The 17,291-nt window shown below is 34.2% G+C and overlaps 1 protein-coding gene and 1 long non-coding RNA gene across 3 annotated transcripts in view; both read right to left on the minus strand.

Moving 5' to 3' along the window:
* LOC138858938 (uncharacterized) overlaps positions 1-10,703 on the minus strand; it is a 34,734-nt gene extending 24,031 nt beyond the window's left edge. The window contains exons 1-3 of one of the 2 annotated variants that reach the window (XR_011397974.1): positions 8,314-10,703; positions 5,624-5,689; positions 5,180-5,567 (exon numbers count right to left, since the gene is read on the minus strand). This is a non-coding gene — a long non-coding RNA (uncharacterized lncRNA). Of the gene's footprint in view, positions 1-5,179; positions 5,690-8,313 lie in introns of both variants that reach the window. The other variant, XR_011397973.1, reaches the window with a different exon arrangement.
* The window catches only part of 5PtaseI (inositol polyphosphate-5-phosphatase A), a 600,945-nt gene that overhangs the window by 85,677 nt on the left and 497,977 nt on the right, over positions 1-17,291 (minus strand). The window lies entirely within an intron of this gene.

The raw sequence follows: 17,291 nt of genomic DNA on the forward strand, positions 1-17,291 counted from the left end.
CAAATTTTTCGGTCGATAATGTTAAATTTTTTGAATTTCTCGCAAGATTTGAGCTTATACCCTCCTGTACACAGTTTGCATGACTTTTGTTTATATTGCTCGGATGTGAACGATTGATTTTTAAAAAAGCCTCTATTAAAATTGTTGTTGCTACTAGATTGGGGTCAATTGAAGTTTTTTTTTAGGTCGTGTGGAACGCTTTTCGTTCTGACTATTTTCTTGTCTAAACTTTCTGCGATTTCGTATTGGGTACTTAGGAAATCTTTCATTTGTTGCTCCATGGGGCATTTTCTTCGTGATGAGAGCGATTGCTGGCATATAAGTAATGATTTTTCTGGTAATGCGGCGGTGCATATGATTACCAGTATAGGGTCCCAGCTGTCTGTGGGAATATTTTGTGTCGATAGAACCGACAAATCATTTGAAACAGTGGATAGTAGTTTAACAAATTCTTCACTTGTTTCATTTTAGGCAAGTTTAATAGTGTAGTTACTTGTTTATTGACCAATATTCTTTCATTTTCATATCTGGGTTTTAGAGCTTCCCAAGCCAAATTGAAATTGTCGTCAATAAGTGCAAACTGTTTGACTATTACGCCTGATTGACCTTTTGTTTTGTATCGGAGGTGATAAAATTTTTGTGCTTGTGATAATTTTGGATGGTTGATGTATACGATGTAAACATGCCCCGGAAGGACGGCCAATCTTCATAACCTTCATTAAATATTTCTGTGACACATGCGGGCACCTCGAGATGGGTGCCTGAACTTGCCAATTGATTTTTAATATGTGGCAGCTCTACTCTCGGATGTGGGGTAGGCGCAAAAGCTTTTATTAGCTTTAATTGATCGGAGATCATAGCTTTTGTAGCTTCATACTGGTCTAAGCAGTTTTCATACTTGGCGAAAGCCGAGGTTTTAAAATTTTGTGGTAGATCTGATGACTCAGTTTCTATTATGGCGTCATGAGTCGCATGGAGACGTGTCCAAAAATTGTCGAGATTTTTGATCTATTATTTTGATATCTAGTATGATTCAGAGTATCAGAGTTTAATTATCTTTCACTATTTGTTATTTATATGATGTTTCAATGAATTAAATTATTTTTTTTCGTTGTAAACGGTATTTTCTTGTGATATGATTTTGTTGTGGATTTATTTTGAATGTATTGCTTCATTTAATTTAATTATAAAAAATCGGAATTTTAGTTTAACAATACTTTTAATATGTGTTATGTACACCCGAATATATGGACGACTTGTTTGTATGCAGTTATGTTCTTATGCAATTTAGAGCTTGTTGAAGAGATCAATGCGTTTGTTTTTTGTGTGCAATCATGCTTGTTTTTGTTTGCCAAAGAACAAGGGGTATGGATTGATAATTGCCAATGTGGACTTTGAAAATGTAATATGCAACTGTATATGAAAAAATATGTATGAATATTGCTCAAATTAATTATTTTTGTTAAACCGATTGTGTTTTTTTTTTTTGTTCAGTAAATTTAATTTATTGAATCGTATTAACTTTTCCGCCGTTTAACAATTTGCGAAATTTAAGTATATATTTTTAGAAACTATTTTAAGTGTTAATAATTAAATTTTACACAATGTGGTATGGTATAATGTCTTAGGCAGGTTGTATGCCGTAGGTTTGTTTATATTATTTCGAAATAGAGAGAGATGGTGAAAACGAAATAGAAACAGGTAAGGAAGTACTAAGTTCGGATGTAACCCAACATTTTAGACTCTCGCAAAGCAAATGGTATACTCGTTTGAGATTTCTTTGTGGATTGAAAGATATTGGGGTCCACATATTCAGTACTTAGGGGCTTGATTTAGACAATTTGTAAATGTATTATTCATGCAAAGTTTTACCCCGATATAATCATTGTTGCTTGATATGCGTAGTGGAAAGTGAAAGAATCAGATGGAATTGAAAATGGTGTTATATGGGAAAGAGGCGTGGTTGTAGTCCGATTTCGATTTCCATTTTCGCGCTATAACATAGAAATATGAAAAGAACGTTATGCACCGAATTTGGTTGAAATCGTTTAAAAAGATCCCAAGATATGGGCTTTCACCTAAAAGTGGGCGGTGCCACGCCCACTGACTGATTTTGAACACGGTTCCTATAAAGCCATCTCATACCATCCCAGAGATAAAATAAATTTAATGTATCTGGCGTGTTTAGTGCTTCGCTTATCGCGCTTTTAGTATTTTTTAACAGTACCGTTATATGGGGAGTGGGCGGGCTTCTCACCCGATTTCACCCATTTTCACACCGTCAATAGAAGTGCAAAAAACATTTGCTCCCAGTGAATTTGGTTATTATAGCTTTAGCGGTTTAGGAGATATGCACATTAAACTTATTAGGGCGGGACCACGCCCACTTTTTAAAAAACAGTTTAACTGCAGATGCCCCTGTATAATGTGATCGTGTGTACCAAATAACAGCCTTGTATCTTATTGTGGAGCTTAGTTATGGCAATTTATTTGTTTTTGATTAATGGCGTTTTGTGGGCGTGGCAGTTGTCCCATTCTTGGTATCGTCTCACGGTACCAAGAAACATGTCTACCAAGTTTCATAAAGATATCTAAATTTTTACTCAAGTTACTGCCTGCACGGATGGACGGACGGACAGACCGTCACCCGGATTTCAACTCGTCTCTGCATCCTAATCATTTATATATATATAACCCTATATCTAACTCGATTAGTTTTAGGTAATACAAACAACCGTTAGGTGAACAAAACTATTATACTCTGTAGCAACAGGTTGCGAGAGTATAAAAACAGGTAGGTTTTTGTTGTTCCCTTATGTATGTAAATATGTATGTAATTTAAAATATATTCAATTATATTTGTTATGTACAATATGTACTTTATATGCACATACTTGTAAGTATGTTTGTATTTATTTTGATTTGGTTTTTCTCTTTTTCTTCTTTATATTTCATAATTTGCTTTTGCTAAATTTTTTTTGCAATCCTGCTTACTGTTAGTGTTGCTGGAAAAGGTGTGTTTGAATGCACAAAGCTTAGCATAAAGGCATTGAGTTATTAGGATAAGTTTGTGATATGTAACACTGAATGATGTGGCAATATACGCAATTGAATTTGCTTTCACACTTTTTTAGAGTATGCGCACGTGATAAGCAGTTTGTGCAAAGTTTTTTTGTTATACGCTCCTGTACACAGTTCGCATGACGTTTGTTTATGCTGTTGGGATGTGAACGATTGATTTTTAAAAAAGTATTTTTTAAATTGTTGTTGCTACTGGTTTGGGGTATATTGAAGCTTCTATTGGATCGTTTTGAACGTTTTTAGTTCTAACTAGTTTTTTGTCTCCCCTTTCTCCTATTTCGTATTTGGTAGTTAGAAATTCTTTTATTTGCTGCCACGTTTGGAATTTTTTCGGGGATAAGAGCGATTGCTCCCACAAAAGTAACTATTTTTCTGGTAATGCTGCGGTGCATATATAATATTTACCAGAATAGGATCCCAGCTGTCTATGGGAATATTTTGTGTCGATAAAACCGACAAACAATTAGAAACAGTTTATTGTAGTCTAATAAATTCTTCACTTATTTCTTTCTGAATTTCAGGCATGTTCAGTTGTATCGTTACTTGCTTATCGAACAATATTCTTTCATTTTCATATCTGGATTTTACAGCTTCCCAAGCCAAATTGAAATTGTCGTCATTAAGTGCGAACTGTTTGACTATTACGCCTGCTTTTGTTTTGTATCGGAGGTGATAAAATTTTTCTGCTTGTGATAATTTTGGATGGTTGATGTATACGATGTAAACATGTCCCGGAAAGACAGTCAATCTGCATAACCTCCACTAAATATTTCTGTGTCACATGCGGGCACATCGAGGTGGATGCCTGAATTTAACGCTAGACATTGAATTTGTGGCAGTTCTACTCTCAGATGTGGAGTAGGTGCAATTGCTTTTATTAATTTTAATTGATCCGAAATCATTGTTTTGGTTTTTTCAAACTGGTCTTAGCAGGTTTGGTACTTCAGAATTGTCTTGAATCGGTGTAGATGAAAATTGAGTGCAGTATGTTATTAGACTGTCACTCTCAGAAATAAATTTGATGTATGAAATATCTTTCACCTTTTTTTGTTTTGTAGGCATGTAGCTTTTGCAGCTCTACATGGACTCTTTTCTTCAGAAATCATTTTTGGTACTTTTAGAGACTGTGTTGTTTTAGATTCTTTCAAATCTGAGCTCATTTAGAAAATATATTGAAATAAATTTTAAATTCCTCAGTGTCGACCGATGGAATTCAAGCTATATGCTCGTAAATTATGAATGTGTGAACGAAACTCTTTTAAGTAAATAGAGTTCCGACAAATTTAATTTAAAATTCCGTAGATCTGTATAATCGCCAACTCTTTTGAGGTAATAAGAGTTTTTAATTCGAATTAAGTATCTGAAATATGTGGATTTAGTTTGTTATAGTTACCGATCGTATTTATTTTTTAATATAATATATTAGCAATCAAACTTTTATTTCTTTATGGTTTTTTATGTCCTTATGTAGGGGTATGTAGGTTTACCCTAATGCGTGGACTTGTAGGTATGTATTTATGTACTTGTGCAATTGAGAGCTCGTGAAATAGATCAATGCATTTTGTACCTCGGTATGCACGAATTATTTGTGCTGAAATGTTTGTGCGCAATCCTGCTTGTTTTTGTTTGCCAAAGAACAAGGGAGATATGTAAGTATGTATTTTTGATTAATCTTTATATTAAATCGCGTGATTTGTTTTTATCTTTCTTTTAGGAATTTGTTTTTTTGGAACAAGTTATTTATTTGTTGTTATAATTTAGCCGCATCGATCAAAATAACCGATTTTTAAATAATAAAATGAAACAAAAATATGTAATTGTACCTACTGTATATGATCGTATATCGTATATACAAATGTGTATACGTATGAATGTGAACGCGTGATATTTTCGGCGTGAGAGAAGAGTGTGAAAAAAAGTTATAATACGCAGGTATTATAACGACTACGCTTATGTTAATATATTCGGATGTAAGTATGTGTAAATATATGAATGAATGTTTAGTTATAAAATATATATATTGTTAAATGCAATTTGCATATTGTTTGCCAATTGAATGTAAAAGTTAACACATAAGAATTAAGAAACTTGTAGTTACCTTTACGCATTTGCTCCACTGACGCATGAATTCAGTGGCCTGATTACTAGGTCAGCTGCGGTAACCTGATATTTGATTATGCTGCAAATATCTACGTTATGGCTTATGCTGAGACATATTCCGTCGACGCATGATTTCAGTGGCCTGACTAACAAGGTCAGCTGCGGTAGCCTGATATTTGACTATGCTGCAAATGTTTACGTTATCGCTTATGCTGACTCGCTTTGGCGGCTGTAGCTTTGCAGCTTATGGGTCCAACTTTTAGGTTTAGCTTCAAGTCCAACTTTTTAATGGCAATCAGTTACTTGAACAAAATGATCCGAAACTCTTTGATTTGAGAGAGCGCTGTCAAAGTCCACATTTTTTATAACATTTGACAGTGGTGCCACTGTGGAAAAAATATGTTAGGGAATTTTTATTACATTTTTTGGGTAATTTCCACACCACCGCTGAGGTATACAAAAGGCGCGTTACCGAAGTTAGTTTTGGGTGCTCGGTTCCCCCGTAGGCCTACAAGTATATCACCCATATAGGTACAAAATAAAATCACAATAATTTCCAAAATTCACAAATAATATAAAAATATACAAAATTCATGATATAAGAAAAAACTTAAAATTTTATAAACAAAATATCACATATAATAAAGCTGTTGACAGCAAATTTTTAAAATAAATAAATAAATAGAACTAATGCCTAATATTTACATATTTACATATATAGAAAATACCCTACACCCAGTTTTAAGTAATAATTAATTATTTAAAACTATAAGGAACGAAAAGAAAATAAGAGCTTTGAAAATAGCTCAACTTTATATATTTACATATATGGGAATAAAATTAAAAAAATAAAGTTTACACACATATGCTTCCGTAGGGATTTGAAGATATTTTACCACCTACTCCTAAAAGCCTAATCTACCTACAAGTGAGAAGCGCATACAATTTTCGACTTAAAATTAGGGGTCCTAAGGCTTCTATTATAGAATTTTATTAAAAAGAAAATTCTGATTCTTACGAATAATGTTAATACTAAATCTGTGATGGTGTTGTCACAACAGAAATAGGGTCTGACACTTTTTAATTTATCGAATAAAATCTGCCCTACACCTATCCTATGACAAGTTGAATCAAATTCCTTTAGGAAATTGATTTCTAATTTTTTTAAATAATCTAAAAATCCCTGCGGCGGTCTTACCAAACTACACCTGTCAACTTGTCTGTGTTGAATAAAATGAAATTGGGTTGAAATGTCTTCTTCTCCTATATATGCTAAGGGTTGGGAGCAAGCGTATGTCTTATAAATTTTTAAATAAAGATAACCGCAGAAATATGCAAATGCGTTTTCTTTTAAAAAATCGACTTCTAAATCTAACTCTAAATTTTCTCCTACTGCTATCCGATTAAAAATATGGCCTGGTTATGGTAGACCTTGAAATTCTTGCCAAGAAAGATCCCCTACCACATTGTCATTGCACACACTTGCTATTATTTGGTGAGACTGTGCAATTGAAAAATTTTGTGGAACGGGTTCGCAGTTTCCCTTTACTACGATATTGGCATATCTTAATCCCCAAGATTTTTTGAAGAGGTTACAAAACATGTAAGGTGTAATCCTTACACTTCTTCCACCTCCTCTTCTAATATGTCCGAAATAGTGGTCTAAATTGTCCTGACAAAGTCTTCTCGCCTGTAGGTTAGTAAAGCCTTACTGTGACAAAAACCGCCACAAACGTCTTAAGCTACTAATATTTAAAATCCAACCCTCAATATAATTGAAATAATTTGTTATGTCAGACCCATTTTCGTCTTCTACTCTTATTGTCTTTAAAATTCTTACTGCCTCATATAAAAATTTTAACTGGTCGTCTGACCCCGAAAATATTTTTTTTGTTGGCAAAACAGCTTCAAAATTGCTACTATGGAAAATATCAAATAATTTATTAAAAAATAAAACATACTCCGCGGTATTTAAAAATCGAGCATTAGGGTACGACAAAAGCCCTGAACTATATGAAGCGAGCATACCAGAGGCTACAGTATCGCTCACACCCTGGAAACATATTTGACATTTCGTCACACAAAATCGACAGGAACTTCTGATCCTGCGTGAAACCCTGGCTTCTTAGTTCTAAACACTTTAAAGAACTATTACTACAACCGGGGTCTAAAGGTGAAAGAAAATATACACCTAAAGCCAAAGTTTTGAAGTAATTGTCGTATCTACGACCTTTTGGTTGATGGCTACAATTTACTAAACTATTTTTTATAATACTATTTATTTGAGAAGAAAGATTTCTACCTAAAATTTCTTCACAACTATAACCCTTTCAAACTTGCGTTTTCCTCCATCACCTTTTCAATTTTTCTCGCGAAGGATGTCAAGCTAAAACTAGTTTGACATCCTTTTTCTAATATAATATCGCCCATGGAAATCTTTTACAAAACTGCTATTTCCTATTTCTGTGTGTCTTCGGCTACAGACGCTAGTAATAATAGGTCGCCAGAATCTGAGGGGTTCTCAGCCATTTTGGGTTCAAAATCTAATATGCCTAATTCAATAGTCGAATTAGGCTCCACACATTCTACCTGAAAACTAGGTGTAGGAGGTAAATTTAGGTCTGGAACCGCAGTTGGTGACATTCTCTTCAAATATTTCACTTCATCAGAGAAGTGACGGTCACAGGCATACAAATATTTTTGATTGTTATCTCCTACTCCCAGTCGTTGCATCCAAAGAGTATACCTAAATGCAAACAAATATACCCTCAACCTTAATAACTTTACTTATTATACTATATTTAAATAAAAATCTACTAAATAAAGCAAATATTGCCACATTTATTAGTATTTACGACACTTTCTACTCACTTTTCATTTATTTACATTTATATTTTATAATTAAAGTACTATTTACGTCTACGCTACTCAAAACAATATATTAAATTGAATTTATTAAATATTAAAATTCTATTTTCTAAATTATATTGCAAATAGCAAGTATGCTATATTTATTATTACGCACTAAATTGAATTTAAATAATTTTTAACATACGGAATACTTTATAAAAATTCACTTCTAATTTTAAGGAAATCATTATATTTTTCTACTTATTCAAATAATTTACGAACCTGGATCCTTCCTTCTCCTTGTTAGGGAAATTGAAAAACCGTCGCGCTCCTACGCACCCAGCCACACACCGATGTTTACATTTAGGCATTTTCCTATAATTTGTAAGGAAAACGTTATATAATTGGGTACATATATTTGCTACGGCTTTAATAACATACTTACCAATTTAATTCTATATATAAACACTTATACAAATATTTTTAATTTTATGAAAAACAATATCACATTAACTATTGCTGCTTCAGCATTAAACTTTCTTATGAAAAATAATGAACTGATTTTGTCAGTTATTTTTAACGGGATTTTACCTGGCGGTTCATTGTTTTGGTTGTCATCTGTTCAGCAGCTCATGAACTCGTGGTTTTTCTTGGCAGCACTGAAAGTTCACGAGCTCTCTCAGAAAGCAAAGAGAGGAGTTTCGGATCATTTTATCTATGATCAGTTAGTATTTTACTTTCAATAAACATACTTGCTCCGGCATTGCCGTTATAATATAACTTCTTGTTATTGCTGTGATCACTGCAACTGATAACTTATATATACAGTGGACCCCCGGTAATCCGGCCCCGGTCTAATCCGGCACTCCCTGTAATCCGACATACATATTTCGCTAATGCATGATTGAACAAGTTACAACTTGTACGGACCATCATTATTGTGCTCGACGCGTAGGGTATTGTTTTGATTCCGATTGCTTAGTTTGAATTTGACTACAGCCGATGAAGAGTGGTGCGTGCGCCTAGCGTGTGTTCATTGTTTACTGTTTATTCATTGTGTATTACGTAGATATACGTACCTAGTAATGTCGTCACAAGCTCAAAAGCGAAAGCACAAAACACTGACAATTAAAGAAAAATGTGATATTTTAGACCGCCTAAATCGTACTGAATCTTTCAGTAGTTTAGCAAGTGAATACGGGGTAGGCCGATCTACAATTTATGACATTAAAAAAACCACGAGAAGATTAAACAGTTTGTGTCAACTACTGACTGTGGGCCAGGCAAGAGACAGACACTCAAGAAAGCTGAACATCCAGAAGTGGAAGAAGCTTTATACATGTGGTTTCTTTAGGAAAGAAATAGGCATGCGCCCATTTCGGGATCCATGTTGGCAATGAAAGCTAAATATTTTTATAAAGAAATAACAAAAAAAGATGATTTTGTGGTTAGTAAGGGATGGCTAGAACGTTTCAAAAGTCGTCATGGCATACGTTTAATGACCATAACAGGAGATAAACTTTCTAATAATGCCACCTGCATAGAGCCATTTAAATTAAGATTTTTGCAAAAGGTGAAAGATTTAAATCTTAACCCGTCACAGGTGTACAATGCAGACGAATCAGGGATTTTTTGGCGTTTGTTACCTAATAAAACTTTTGTTTCCTACACTGAAAAATCCGTACCTGGACGAAAAGTAAGTAAAGAACGTGTAACCATACTACCATGTGCTAACGCTGCGGGTACACACACGCTAAAGATGGTGGTCGTTGGAAAATCTAATAAACCACGTGCATTCAAAAACATTGATTTACCTGTGCACTATTATGAACAAAAAAGTGCGTGGATGACAAAAGATCTTTTCAAAAAGTGGTTTGATGAATGTTTCGTACCAGAAGTTAGAAAATGGTTGAAAGATCATAATTTTTCTCAAAAAGCGTTATTGCTTCTTGATAACGCTCCCGGTCATCCGTCTGAAGAAGAATTGACAACTAATGATAAATGCATCACTGCGATGTTTCTTCCGCCAAACTGCACTGCACTGATTCAACCCATGGATCAGCACGTAATTCAGTTTGTAAAGCAAGATTATAAGAAAACCCTACATCTAAAAGCCGTATCAAAAGACCAGCCAATAGAAAAAACGTTAAAAGAATTTAACATGAAAGACTTGGTTTTTGCTCTTTGTCAATCGTGGAATGCATTACCTTCATCAACTATTACATCGTCTTGGAAAAAGTTATGGCCAGATATAGTCGCCAATCCTACCAACGATCCACAAATCTGTGTACCTTCGGAATTAATAGAGCAAATTGCTGCTGAAACCCAAATAAGTCCGGAAAATTTGGAAACCTGGTGCCGTGGAATGGATAAAGAGGAAATTATTTTTCTACACCAATGTTATGTTTATATATATGTTTTCTACACCAATAAATCAGGAAGATGATGACGAAGTAATTGCAACTACTCCGCCACTGAAAGCACAAGATGCAATGAATGCCTTTGAGCTGGGTTTGCAATGGGCTGAAGAAAATGGTGCATCCTACAACGAACTTCTACTTTTGAGAAGACTGAGGGACAAAGCTTTATTCTCGCGTTTCAACAATGTGAAACAAAAAAAAATTGATGAATATCTGCATGCTTCTTAAATTACATACATAAATGTAGTTGATTCATAGTTTTTGATTATTTTAGTATGTTTGTACATTTGTTTGTACAACATTATTTCCTAACGTAAAGTTATTGCATATTTTTTGTACGTTTTATAGCATTAATGACCTTAATTTTATAAAAAAACGTAAGCTCTCTATTGTGCTGTTTAATTTACTAAATTTGACATAATGTATGTATGATTTGTACTTCAGAGTACATTACATATATGTATTTATTATAAAGAATCATCATTGGATTTATAATTTGTCGGATTACAAGGTACTCTTTTGTAAAAAAAATCGGACTATAGGGGGTCTTAGGCAGTACTCTACAATCCGACAAATTCGATAGTTCGACACTGCACTGCAAAATGATTGTCGGACTACCGGGGGTCCACTGTATGTATGTTTGTATTTTTGTCTTTTTGCTGAAGATTCTAGCTTTAGTTGTTATTGTGCCTTAGCTTACTTATTATTATGCAGTCCTGCTTATTGCTTGATTAAGCATAAGGGGTACCGCCGGAAATTTTTTGCAAGTAAATAATTAGCTAATATAATATAGATATACTTGTATATATACATATATATGTAAATACAGTAGTGGCCAATAAAATGTTACCACGGTTGAAAATTTATTTCCAAGTACATTTTTTTTAAATATTATCCAACTTTAGCTGCTCTTATGTGTTATGCACTTCTTTGGAATTCGTCTGAGTAACTTTTGATGATTCCGTTAATTACAATTGCTTGCGATTTTTCGTTTAATTTGTTTTATGGTAAATATGTGTTTAATTACTGCAAGTATGAAGAAGCCGACAAGTGCTCAAAAAGTGTGATTCTTACTTTAAAAGAAGAAAATTACAGCGGGAGGGCGATCGCGAAACGCATAGGATGTAGAAATGTGTCCATTCTGAAGTTTTATAAATTATATGACGCAACTAAATCCTTGGACAGAGCTCCTGGAAGTGGATTCGCAAAGAAAAAAACATCTACTAGGATGGACCAAAATTTAAAGAACTTAAGCCTACGGAACCGATTTTTAACTTCAGTGGAGCTAATCTCAGAGTTGAAGGAACGATATTCGGTGGATATAAGTGCACGCACGGTACGAAGGAGGCTCTATAATATGGTTCTCAAAGCGAGAAGGTCAAGAAAAAAGCCTCCTCTAAATGCAAATATGAGCACGGCACGCCTGATTTTTGCCCGACAATATCGAAATTGGGCTCTAGAAGATTGGGTTATCTTTCTGATGAATCGAAAATAAATTTGAATCAGTCCGATGGAATCCAGTACGTTCGGAGGAGAGCACAAGAAGACTTGCTCAAAAGTACTGTGATAACCAGAAACAAATCTCCAATGAGTTACATGGTTTGTGGTGGAATTCACCAAAAGCATCCGAACGATTACACAATTCAAAAACTCGATGAGCATAGTTTATGGTAGTTTTATACAACGATCATAGCGCTCGTTCGTGTAAATACTTGTTGGCCGTTTTCGAGATGCACAAAGAAATAATGTTATATTATATTTACTATGAGAACAAAATTTAATTGGGAGTTGCAGTGAAAAATTAAATGATACACATAACAGTCACTCCTACGATCGGGACATAAATAAAATAAAAAAGGAAGAAACTGTATATGGTAGATAGTGAGATAAAGGAAGCCGACTTTTCTTCATCCTTACTCCGTGAAATTTACTAGTTGAGAAGTGACAACGGGAGACACCTGGTGGGGATAACTGATTGATTGACAGATCTACACATGAAAATTATAGTATACTAGCAAGAAACTCCTTTTGAGCTTTTACAGAGGTGGCATCTAAATTATTATTATTTTTTAAATAAAAGAACACTCACAGTCGTGAGACACTATTTTGTACTGTACTCAATAGAATACGCAGCGCACGCGATGTAAAGAATTTTTAAGGTAACTTTAGACACCTTGGGTTACATTATTGGCGTTATTGTTTGAAAATACAATATATTATAGACTATGTTCGCCGGATTGTTTAATTGTAACACTTAAATGCCTTATTACTCATTATCAGAGCTTAAAACTTCTTACTTATATCTCATTTTATCTTAACACGGCAGCACTCTAACTAGAACTGCGTTGCAAGAGAGCAATCAGCTCACTCGTTTCTATGGGAAAAATCTAATTTTCGCGGATATCCTACCGTATGGTCTGTCTCAACACAGAGTATTTCATTACGCTCTCATAAGACAGGTCGTATCAGCTGATTCAGTCTACGGGCTTGCGTCGGTGACTGTTTCCAGCATGAAAGAGTGGTAGAGTAACTAAACCGAACAGCCGAAGTCTTTATACGAATAATATGAGTTGTTTTTTTGGATGGCAGCTCTTAAATCTCTTCAAGTTTCTCTCCATCCCAAATGTGGCAGTTTTGTTTGTTTACATACCCATTGAACAATTGAGCCAGAAATGGACCTCGTCGCTGAACAAAATTTAGCTCGAAAACGTCGGATCTTGGAACTTTTTAGGAGCTTATAGAGCGAAGCGATGTCGCTTACAAAGGTCGAGCGGCTTCAGTTCTTGCATAAGCTGTATTTTGTACGCTTTCAATTTAAGATTTCGACGAAAACTACGCCAAGTCGCTCCATAGATCAGTCCGAGTGGTTGCGAACGGCGCCAAATCGACTCTCCACGGTCTTCGTGTACACTTTCAGCTACTGCCACTACATTTTCTTCACTGCGTGCTAGACGCGGTCGATTCGGTCGAAAATTATTTATTAATGAATGCTGGGTCTCGAGATGGATGATTGTGTGATGAATAGTACGTTCCCAGAAACCGTGTTCAGGCATAACTTTTGCTATGATAAAATGCCAACAATACTGAACAAAAATAACATGACAAATTGACACGACTTCCGCGTGATCTGTCTAAACTGTCTACTTGGCACGTACAAAAAGTACCTCTTCTTGGATCATCCGTACAACATCCGTTTGTCAGCCCCACAATTAAGGCATTATATAGAATTTGAAATGACACTACATAATAATATAATAATAACCCAACGATTACCCTCCTCCCGCCAACCGACGCGAGGGGCGCAACCCGCTTAAAAGGCAAGAGATTTTTATGAGTTGTTGAGATCTAAAACTGCTCAGCTACAGAAACAAAAATTTCAACAGCTAAGATCTAAAGTTACAATATAATAAATTGTTACATTTTCATTTATTAAGAGAAAACAATAAAGTCTTTTTAATTTTAAAAAGTGAGTCAGATAAGTCAAATGTGCTGGAATGAGAATTAAAATCATGACATATACGGCGGAATGGCTCGTTTAGTTCAAAATTTGATCTACAGGATTTTAGCAGTAAAGGTCTAAACTGCCTCGAAAGGCGAACCGGGATATTAAATTTAATTTCAGACAGGAGAAAAGAACTGCAAAAAGTTCCATTCAAAAGTTTCACTAAGAATATTATGCCAAGCATTTCCCTACGACTAGAAAGTGTAGGTAAATTAATAAGTTTTAAACGACTAGTGTATGGAGGCAGACTTACCCTAGAATCCCATCGGAAATGCGCTAAGGCGAAAAGTAAAAATTGTTTTTGAACAGACTCTAACTTGTCAGAATTGATTTGGTAGCTAGGGTTCCATACAACAGAGCCATATTCCAATATAGGTCTAACCAAAGTTGTATAAAGTGTTTTAGTAATATACGGATCTCTAAATTCTTTAGACCAATGTTTAACAAAACTGAGGACAGCTTTTGCTTTCAAGACCATTGTATCAATATGAAGACTAAAATTAAGCTTAGTGTCCATATTAACTCCCAAATCAACATAGTTAAAAACTTGCTTTAGAATATGGTGTTTTATTACATAAGAAGAGTGGTGCATAGGTCTACGGGAAAAGCACATCATTTTACATTTATTGAGATTCAATGTCAAATCATTTCTATCACACCATGCAACCAAATTGTTTAAGTCTGTTTGCAACAGACACCTTTCTTCAGTTGAAGTGTACGATTTAAAAAGCTTTACGTCGTCAGCGTATAATAAAATTTTTGAGAATTCTATTACTGAAGAGATATCGTTAATAAACAACAAGAACAGAATCGGGCCAAGATGACTACCTTGCGAAACACCTGAAGAAACATTAATTCTATCTGAAGGTGTATCCTCAAATATCACTCGTTGTGTTCTATTATAAAGATAGGAAGATACCTATTGAAGGAATCTTGGCTGAAAGCCCAGCAGATCACGTTTATGTATGAGAATCGAGAGATTAACTTTATCGAAAGCTTTGCTAAAGTCTGTGTATATAACAGCCGTATGCTTATGTTCCCTAAAACCCAATGATACATGACCTACAAATTCAAGTAAGTTTATTATAGTCGAATTCCCTTTACGAAATCAATGCTGAGATGAGGAAATTAACGGAGAAATCGAAAAGGTTATATGGTCAGTGACGATAGCTTCAAAAAGTTTAGGTATAACTGATAGTTTTGCGATACCTCTATAGTTTTCAATGTGGAATCTAAATCCACTTTTATGCAAAGGAATTGTAAATGACTGTTTCCATATTGAAGGAAATGTACCATGTTTAAGAGAGGAATTAAATATCCTTGTCAAAGGCAAGTAAATATATTTGGCACTATTTTTTAGGAAGCATGAGGGTATCATGTCTGGGCCATAGCTAAAAGATGGTTTTAACTTATATAAATTAAGTAGGACGTCTTTTTCAGAAATAATTGGAGCGTTAATTAAAGTATTCGAACACAGCACGTGCTGATAAGAAAAAATTTTGGAAGAATTATTACAGTATTCTGCAAACATATTGGATATAATATAATTGTCACTTGAAATGATAGATTTGTATTTCATCGCGGACGGAAATTTGGCGTTTGGAGTTGACGAAATTATAAAACGATTTTGGATTACTTAAAATATTCTTTTTTACTTTATTTAAGTAATTATTATAACATTTTTTGTTTAGGTCAAAATATTGTCGACGCAATGCGGAATATTTAGAATAGTCGACAAGTGAACCGGTTTTTTTAAAATGTTTAAAGGCTCGAGTTTTTCTGTTTTTCAATTTATATAACTCTTTCGAAAGTCACGGATACTTTTACTCACTTATACTTTTACTCTTATTAACAATTACTATTGGAACATACTTTTCAAATAATTTCGTAATAATGTTATTAAAATAAGAGACACTCAATTCAATGTCATCATTATAATTAGGCCATGTTATTGTAGAAAGTTCTGATTACTATCCCATTGCCTGAGATTTGGACAGGTATTTCCAAAGCAGGATGATATAGTCCTCCAGTAGAACAAGAAGATTTCTCTGAATAACGGAACACTTTGAAGAGGTACCAACGTATACTAAATCTTAGCATTTACTAAATTTATTCGGAATCAAATTAATTTGGTTCAGACCCAACTCGGACTTTTTTTCGAAAAACTCATTAACACATGACCGATTGCAAATCGGCACGATATAGTCATCGAAAGGTTTCCACGAAGCACACGGCAAATTGAAATCACATAATACATTTATTGAATCTGCATTATTTGCCATCGAGGTAGCACTATTTATTACAGTAGCATGTTGCATGTATACAGATAAGTCCGAATGGGGTGGTATATAAGATAGGGTAAAATAAATAAAGCAACTATTAACGTAGACTCTAATACATTTAAATTCAAATGAGTTGGTCCCTGAAACAAGAACATTTTTAGATGGTATAGAGGAATGCACGGCAAATAGAACATCTCCACCGATCCTGTTCAGTCGATCACATCTAAAAATTTGAAATTCGCTGTTTAAAATCTCATTATCAAAAATGTGAGGTTTTAACCAAGTTTCTGTAAATCCAATTATATGGAAATTAAAATTGGAACTGTTCAAATACAATTCGGTTAATTTTGTATTAAGACCTCTAACATTTTGATAATAAATGCTTAGCGAATTTCTACCAATCAGTTTTTTATATCGGTGGTTGCTTTGGTAATTTAACAATGTTTTCCTCAGTTTGACTTCTAAGTTTAGGTTTAATTTTGCTAACAAAAGCCCGAGGTGGCCAGAATGAACTATCTAAGATCTTTTTGAATGTTTCAAGAGATACGTATATTTTAAACGATGATAATTGAAGTTAAATTTATTTACGTTTTTAAACGTGACGAAATGTAAGATTTAATGTCCTCCACCAACGTATCTTTGGCAAGTCTCGAAATAAATATAGACTTTTTAGGTGGAATAAATATCAAATTATTAACTGATGCTACTAAGTTATTAGGGGGAGACTCTGTAATTGTGAGACACTTATTACTATTAGATAGAGCTTTTGGGGAATTGAGCTCTTTGGAAGTTGACGGCTTATCACCTTGAGGGCAAAGGAGAAGAGAGATTTATTAGGTCATTAGGAGGAGACGATATTTTCTGTACAGAAGATACATATGCAATACTATCAAACACATTTTGACAATAATAGAGGACATTTAAATGCACAATCTTTCAAAAACATTTAACATTTTGAAGGCTGTTTATTTTATATTTTGTTGTTTTTAAATGAAAATCAGCAAATTCAGCATTTGGACGACTGTTGGTTACTTGACGAAATTGTTAGTACAGGAG

This window comes from Bactrocera oleae, chromosome 2, assembly GCF_042242935.1.
Source record: "Bactrocera oleae isolate idBacOlea1 chromosome 2, idBacOlea1, whole genome shotgun sequence".
Lineage (NCBI taxonomy): Eukaryota > Metazoa > Arthropoda > Insecta > Diptera > Tephritidae > Bactrocera > Bactrocera oleae.